This window comes from Rhagoletis zephyria, unplaced genomic scaffold, assembly GCF_001687245.7.
Source record: "Rhagoletis zephyria isolate East Lansing unplaced genomic scaffold, Rhagoletis_zephyria_1.1 Rzeph_scaffold_20599, whole genome shotgun sequence".
Classification (NCBI taxonomy): Eukaryota; Metazoa; Arthropoda; class Insecta; order Diptera; family Tephritidae; genus Rhagoletis; species Rhagoletis zephyria.
This window is the reverse complement of record NW_016177657.1, coordinates 1-8,359: the sequence shown is the minus strand read 5'-3', so window position 1 is coordinate 8,359 and position 8,359 is coordinate 1. Positions and strand designations below refer to the sequence as shown.

The 8,359-nt window shown below is 34.3% G+C and overlaps 1 long non-coding RNA gene across 1 annotated transcript; it reads left to right on the top strand.

The window, feature by feature from the left end:
- The first annotated feature begins 2,826 nt into the window (after positions 1-2,826).
- On the top strand, positions 2,827-4,416 carry LOC108380850 (uncharacterized). The gene is made up of 2 exons (XR_001849592.1): positions 2,827-2,999; positions 4,282-4,416. It is a non-coding gene; the product is annotated as an uncharacterized LOC108380850 (long non-coding RNA).
- Positions 4,417-8,359: the final 3,943 nt, after the last annotated feature.

Here is an 8,359-nt window from a genome sequence, read left to right as displayed (position 1 = left end):
TTTTCTTGGGACTTATCGTCAAAAGATCTGTTGGTAATAATGAATTTACCAAAATTTATAGAAAATGGAAAATAAGCAGACCCGTATTTTTAATTTTGAAATCAGTTAATATCTAACCGTGTCGTCGCACAGTGGAACGTGCCCATATAAGCTGCGGCTAAAAGTAGTAACCGTACTACAAATTCGCTGAAATTTCGTATATGCTCTATTCTGCACTTAGCCAAGAAGAAATGTGGAGAATGATTTTTTGATTGCCCCTTTTTCATTTCGTGTTCGATCCTAAATTAAAAGCAAAGGGTGAGAAAATTGTATGTTCGTTTCCTAAAATGTCACACTCTTGTAAGGCAAAAAACCCAAATTATCTGCCCTGTGAAACAACAAAGGTTGATGGTCGCCCTGAAAATCAGATGGTTGTTTAAAACAACAATATTATGAAATGCGTGAGCTATACAAGGAGGCAAAAACATGCCTTTTTACAGGGTTGAGTGTAACACAAAACTAATTTTGCACCAGGAAGGGCAACATGTTTTGGAAGAAACGAAATCACCATTAAATTCTACTAACTAAATTTTATCCAACAAAATCGAAACTCGTCTGGAGAAGCGACCATTTCTGGCTGAGTACTGCATCCTAATTACAGATAGTGTTGCCATTTTAACTATTTTCCAGCTACTTTTAGCTTTATTTATTTTTTAGTTTTTATTTTAGCCGGAAAATCTGGTTTAGCTCCTGGGGTTTGTCTTAGCTTTTTCTTGAAATTAATTAGCTTCTTATTTTTGCTCAAAATTTTAAAATTTTAACTGCAAATGCTGTACTGATATTTTACTTCAGTGAGTTTTCATTTTAAAAAATATACCCTTCTAATATGTCAGACTCATTTGGGTACCAGCCCTTATTGATATTGCAGGGATTGCGTTGCGCAGAAGTTGGCCAGGAAACGTACCCCCGAGTTGTGATCACCGGGTAAAGAGTAGAAGTACTTTCTCTTTAGTAAGTTTATTGTGAGGATAGTTAAGTATTGGTCTCACGCGATGAAGCTAAATATCACACAGAAGCGTGAATGAAAACTTTGGTTTAAGCTGCCTAGATTCTGTGAGGCTACGGAAATTATTTTCTTAAGTACAAAATAAGTTCTTCCTTACAAGAATGCAAAAATATTTGATTTGTTAATTTAGCTATTTTCCTTTGACATAACTAAAATTTTGATCTAGCATTTTTAGCTTTACTTTTTGCCCATTTAGCCATTTCTCTGAGAAAGTTGTGGCAACTCTGCTAACAGATTCGCTAGGCACAAATGATAGTTCGGCGGGATAATGGTGGAACTATCAGGTGAATGCAAAATACTTCTTTTGGTAAAAGGGGATGTAATTTTCTTAAAGTTCCTTAAAATTCTAATGGAATTCTCAATATCTCCAACAGTTCGGAAATATGCAATTCTTCCAGTTAAGAAAGAAAAGTTGTATATGCTGGTGCCTATAGCCCAATGGTGGCGCATATTTATGGATTTCTGTAATACAATCTGGCTTTAGATCAAAGCATACATATGTATTAGCGTGGGCCGGAAATCCGCGTTTTTAGAATTTTGATTGGTAATAGCAAAAATATGGCTCATTATGCTCTAAAAAAATCTGTGTATAAGATTACAATTTTTGGTCAATATCTGAGGCTCACCCAAGTCCATCAGTGTTCAAGTGGTAATATTAAGTGGCTATATTTAGTTTCAAATATAAAAGAGAATTTATGTAAACATATTTATGTACATAAGCTAATACAACCTAGCTTCCCAACTAGAAGTTTCACCGGTTGCTGTCAGCGACACACAGCGGCCAATGCGTGCACTAACACAACTTCAGTTAGCCACCACCACCACCAACACACATAGGAATGCTTGCCACCACCAACCAGCCCCCAACATAACATCAAACCTGAAGCGATATGCCTAGCAACAACAGTGCCGTAAAAAGCAACAGCTGTTGCAACCGTCAAACACAATTCGTCGCGCTGCGCCAACACCACAACACAACAAATTCGCTCCCAACTAAGCCCCAACAGGTTGGTATGAAATTCGAAATCGCTGCAGGGGTCAAGCGGTTCGATAGCCCCACCGCATCACAATGCTCCTGCAACATGTTTGTAAGTTGGCTATGCGCCTGCGTACTTTCCATGCAGTGGCCAACTGCCAACTGCAAAAGGGGTCACAGTGCAGATGTTGCAAGTGGAGAATTTCGTTTGCAGCCTGCAGCAAGTCGCTGTTTACCAATGGCCGGAATCGTGACTATTTTCTAGGAGCGCTGACTTTTCCTGCTTGGCAGTCAGCTGCTCACTGGTTTAACCTCAGCGAAGGTTAGCCGCGCTGCAGCAGCGGCTTTAAAATGAGGCGGCATGCAGCCAAAAGATGGTTGTGCGCCTGTGGGCTGCTCTGCTCTGTGTGACATTTGCTGCCTGCGTCGCCAGCAGCGCCGGCATGGCATGAGTGTGGCTTTCGCTGCTCTCCTACTCTCCACAAAGTAATCCAATTAGTGTGGCTGGGCTCTATAAGCATCTTCTTGTGGTGGTTGCATTGTTTGTAGATTCGGGTTCGCCTGCTAGCCTGCCCGGGATGGCTCTGGTCTCTGGCTTGGCTCACTGGCTGCTTATGCAGAGGAGTTGAATATATTTTTCGTTGTTGCCACTGCCTCGCTTTTGGACTCGCACGATATACATATGTATGTACGTATATATCCAACGATGTTGCACGACGATGGCAGCGCTGTTGACGTCTGGACTTCGGTGCTTTCGTGTCGATTTTGTAGAAAATTTCTGCAAAACACAGTTTAGTGTAGACTCCCCGAGGTTTCGGTTGTATCGATAGTAGTTGTAGTGCGTGTGAGCGAGTCGCAAAGCCGTCGGTGTTTTGGTCATTACTGCTGCTGGATTGAAAGAAAAGATAGATATTATTGTGTATTAATTTTTTGCTCAGCCAATGCTTGGCTTTTGCAAATTGCAAAAAGTTAAAAGAGGTGTGTGGCTGTGTGTGTGTGTGTGTATTTGCGAAAAAATCACGTTTTGAAGCGGTCGATTAAACTGCGATCAAAGCGTGACACCGTTCGTGTTCAGCTGGGCTCCATTGGCATTGTTGTTGTTGTTTTAGAGGTCAGTGAGCGCCAAACGTGTTTCTTTGTTGTTGTACTTTACACCCGATGCGAGGGCAAACGGGGCAGCAATCGGATATGCAAAATCGATTTTGTGAATAAACATAAACAGTAATGAAAACAATGAAATGACTTATTTACATTACTTTTGAGACAACAAATAGAAATTACCGATTTACCGAAATGTTACTTAATAGATTTTAACACTTTAATTGGCAAACAATAGTTGAGAATAGGCAGAGGGGTACATACATACATATACATACATACATACATACATATGTATGTGTAACTTCCATATGGAAAATTATATGATAAATATTTGGAAAAGCTCTTTTGAGTTTGAATATTTAGTTGAAAGATTTTATAACTTCTATACAGAAATAAAGAAATAAATAGTTACTTTTTTTTACAGGTCTCAAATTAGAAAAAGTCTATAATTTCGAACTATTCATTTGAATTGTCAAAATTTTGTACAAAAGATACTTTCAATTTGTTTTTACCTACGATGTGAAATGTAAGCAATAAAAGCAAAAAAATAAAGAAAATTGTAAAAAAATAAAATCAAACAATTTTTAAATGCATATAAAAATTTTATTAAGAAATAAAACAAAACAAAATAAAATACATTAAAAAATTAAATAAAAATGAAATAAAAGAATGCAATGAAGTATGAAAAATTAAATATTAAAAATATTAGCTTAACAGAAAAATAGAAGAAACTATGAGAACTTATACAAATGATACTTAAATCCATACATACACATGAATGTGTGTATGTAGTTTCAAATTAGAAGTTTTTAATAGTAAAAATATCAAATTAGTGGGTTGGCAATTTCGGATGATGACAACACCAGAAATTTCTGAAAACTACATATAGAGAGTCTAAAATATGGGTACATATGTATATACTGGGTTTGTAAATCCTCAAGTGTACCTCGAAGAAGAAGGCTGGCAAATTTTTAGGCAAAAAGAGATTTTCACATGGAAGTAATCTTGACAAGTTTAGGCCGATTTCTCAAATATAAATATATACAAACTTTTTTAAAGTCAAGGGTTTATTCTAAATGCAACTATAAACGCCGAGCTTAATAATTAATCACCAAATCATATTTTTTATTTTAATACAAATTGTGGTACTTATTTCCAGATGAAATAAAACACATACAGCAAAAACAATTCAGTATTATTTAACAAAAAAAAATATAAAAACACTCCGGGTCGAAATTTAAACCAAATCCGCATTCGAATAGAAAACAATCAAATTATTCAACAAAATAAAAAATAAACATTTTAAACATGTCTCAAAAAGCTGCCACAAGTGCAGCTTCTTCAGCGAGCCTAAGGCTGAGGCCACTCATGACAATATTGCTCTTAATAATGCTGAGCGCTTTCTGTGCCAATGTAGCGAATTGCAGTCCAATTGTGGACGAGCCATCTGAAAGTCAGCGCTTGGCGAAGGCGTTGAAAATACCAAATTCGGCGGAGACGCGCGAACATAGGCGACGCTTGGCCTGCCGCCGCGCTTGCTGGGCTAAGGTAAGTACAAAGAAAAGCACTTTATTGATAAACAAAGATATATACATATATATATTTAACATTATTACTATCTACATACATATGCACATATGTATGTACGATTATGGCAACACATGTTTACATGCATCTGCAACAAGATAAAATAGATAGCCAAATACCCTTTTTGTTTTGTGCCGCATTGATGGAATCCTTTTCAATTTGTTTTTTTTTTTTTTTCTATAATGTTTTTCTTTTGCGAATTTTCGCAATTACTTTGATGGATTTGCTGGATTATTTTCGGCGTTGTTGCTCTTAAACACATACAGCAACATGTACAAAGTAAATATATATGTATTGTATTTGCAACGAAATGCCACGTGTTCACATACATACATACATATGTTTGTGCTGTTTGCATTTGCGTGTGTGTGTTGTTGTTGCATGCCACATCGCTTGCCAAAGGGGTTGCTGAACATATGTATGTATATACATATACTAGCTCACAAACATACACACGTTCACAAGTATGGACTTGACAGACCATTCGAGTGACTAAGTGAGTATTTGCAACACAGCTTAGAGCTTCATCCACATCCACCACAATATCCATCGACATTCGCCCTCTTCTCACCTCATTCATTCCCCGTATTACGCTCCTTTGCCATGTCGCCGCCGGCGCACAGTGGGCAGAAATGTATCGTTTTGGACAATAGCCCGCTGACTACTCAAATCTTAATCGATGTAAAAAATGTTCATTTCACTTCGTATTTCAAATTTGAAAATTGTACAAGTAAATTATTGAAGATAAAAGATGGATAAATAATTTTTACTCGTCCAGTTTGCGAATTCGCAAAGTCTTAAACGAATTTTACGGTCAAATTGGACTTGAGTTTTCTAAGTTATATTATAAAAATTCAAATTTATCGCAGCGAAATGTTATAGTGATAACCAATCTGAGTGTTTAATTTTTTTTTACCCATTCAGATTTGTGTAATCAACAGACTTTTGTTCAAAACGATACATTTCTTCCCACTGTACGCCGCTGCAGTATAGAAAATGTTTTCATTTCGCATTTTCATGTTTTAACTTTGTACTCGCTTAGAATTTTAAGCAGTTGGAAAAACAAATCACCAATCCACTGCGGGCACTCGCTCGCAGTTTATGACTAAGTCGAACCGCAACAGGGAGCGTTGTATAGCAAAATCCGTAGCCTTCAGTATTCAGCCCTCAGTCCGCAACTATCGAGCAGCCCTGCTTCTGTTCGTCTCTGTGTGTTCTTTGCGATCCTGGGGGAGGATTCGTTGTAATTTGTGGACAGTTGCATTTCAAATGCCCATAGGGCAATCACATCAGGGCGCCCTTGCCTAATGAACATATTTATGTGTATGCATGTAGGCATGTGAATCCATTCGTGGGTACATATGTGTTTGTGTATGTATGTAGGTAAATATTAAAGTCCAAATGAGCGATGGTAAGTTGCTTGCTCGTTAGACTTCCAGATACCAAGTTATACCACTAACAGATATAACGGGTGTTTGACCGAGTCACATAGGACAAAACATTTCCCATAATTGTATTCTCTGGGAAGTACTACGACTAACCTACCTTTCCAGCGGTAGATTACTTCAAAATTAAAATCACGCAAAGTATCTGCTCTTGGAAAAGAAATAATTTTTATCTAATCGGGTTTTTAATAAAATTTGATAGAAAAATACCCATCCGGTAAGAAGTAAAGGTTTATAGCCAAATTCATAAAAAAAAAAATAAAAAAAAAAAAAATTAAAAATAAAAATTTAAAATTTTATGAAAATGTCACTTCATAGAACTCTATAAAACTATTTTAATTTTTATGAATAAGGCCATTAGAGTTTTTAACAAAGAAAATTATTCCCGGATTTTCAGTTTTGTTATAGTTTCATAATTTTACTTAAAATATCTCAATATAAAATAATATTTAAATATATTACATACTCGTGTGTATAAACATCTTGATTCACTTGAATTGGTAATTTTTTTCTTTTTGGTGGTTATTGTTTCCGACAGGGTTGGTGTATAATATGTTTAGAGACAAACCGGTTTCGGCGTTGATCTTCAGTGTCATTATAAAGAAATTCATTCCAAAGCACACCATAGAATTTTTTTTTCTTCAATCAGGACTTTATATCTTGCAGAAATCGGAGAAGATTTATTTTAGTGATATTTGAAATTTTGAGAAAGTAGTAAGAATAAGTTAAAAGTTAAAACAAAAATATATTTTTAAAATAAGGAATTAAAAAATAATTTTTTTAAAGAAAACCTTTTTTTGGTGATTGTTGAAAAAAGTCTAACGGCAAAATTTTTTGTGGAGTTATTTTATTCCTTTTCAGTAATATCCCTGAGATGAAAACCCAAACTAGTCAGCAAAAATACTAGTTTACAACTAGAATTTAATGACTAAAACCGAACTAGTTCGAAAATGACCACACTTGTACCAAGTACAAAATGATTTATTCATGCCCTGTTTTACTTGACTTCGACAGTTTAATGAAGTACACAAAATATTATAATTTTTATTTGGGTATATTGTAAACCATTAAACCGAGTACATATCGATGGCTGAGTGGAAGGTCGACCTATCTCGGCAGCCAGTTCGAAAACGCTCTATCTCAAAAAACTTTTCAAGAACGCCCTATTTCAGAATTCGTTTCAAAAACGCCCTATCTCAGCTGCCGATTTAAAAACGCCCTATATCAGCATATTTTCAATACATTTTGGAGTGAGATAGGGCGTTTTTGAACCGAATATTGAGATGGGTGTTTTTCAATTAAATTCTGAAATAGGGCGTTCTTGAAAAGTTTTTTTGAGATAGGTCGATCTTCCACTCAACCATCGATATTCACCAGACCTGTTAAGTAATGATTAATATTCATAATGATTAATTAATAATTAAAGCATGTTTTTGGATAACCGTTTAATGATTAAATACCGATATTAGCACCTTTTTAATGATAATTATTAATAATTAATTACTTCAACAAAAAAAAAAAATTAATTCGTTAATTTTAATTACATGATTATTTTGTTATTTTTGATCATTTTCAATTATTTTTTACTTTTTTAATTACACGATTAGATAATATAATTATTTGATTAATTTCAACTATCAATCAACGATTGACAAAACTATTGACAAAAATTAAGAATATTTAACAACTTCATTTATTTCATTCTTATCCAAATCTCAAATTTTATGCTTTAATTATTACTTTTATAAAATTTAAAAGGAAAGGACTGAAATGAGCAAAGTTAATGAATTTAATTTAATTTAATGACAACTTTTATTCTCATTTAAGTTCACTCGAAAATGAACTAAAGTACATATTTATTTAATTTTTAACTAAAATGTTTTTTTTTTTTATTTAATATTATTAAAAAAGATGAAAAATATAGTATTTATTGTACCTAAAAGCTTTTACTTTTAATAAAATTCAATGAAAAACGCATTTAAATTTGTGTTCGAAAGTTTGAAATATTTATGTATTTATTTCTCCTTTACTTAATACTCAAAATATTTAACACTAATTATTGGCAAATTTAAGGCTGCTAAATAAAAATGTGTAATATGTTAAAGTGTACTTATTCAAACGTTTTTATTGTATATTCATGAATTAATTTTATTTCGTGACTCCCAAAGTAGTGGTTTTGGTCCATAATTGGACTAGTATTTTTCT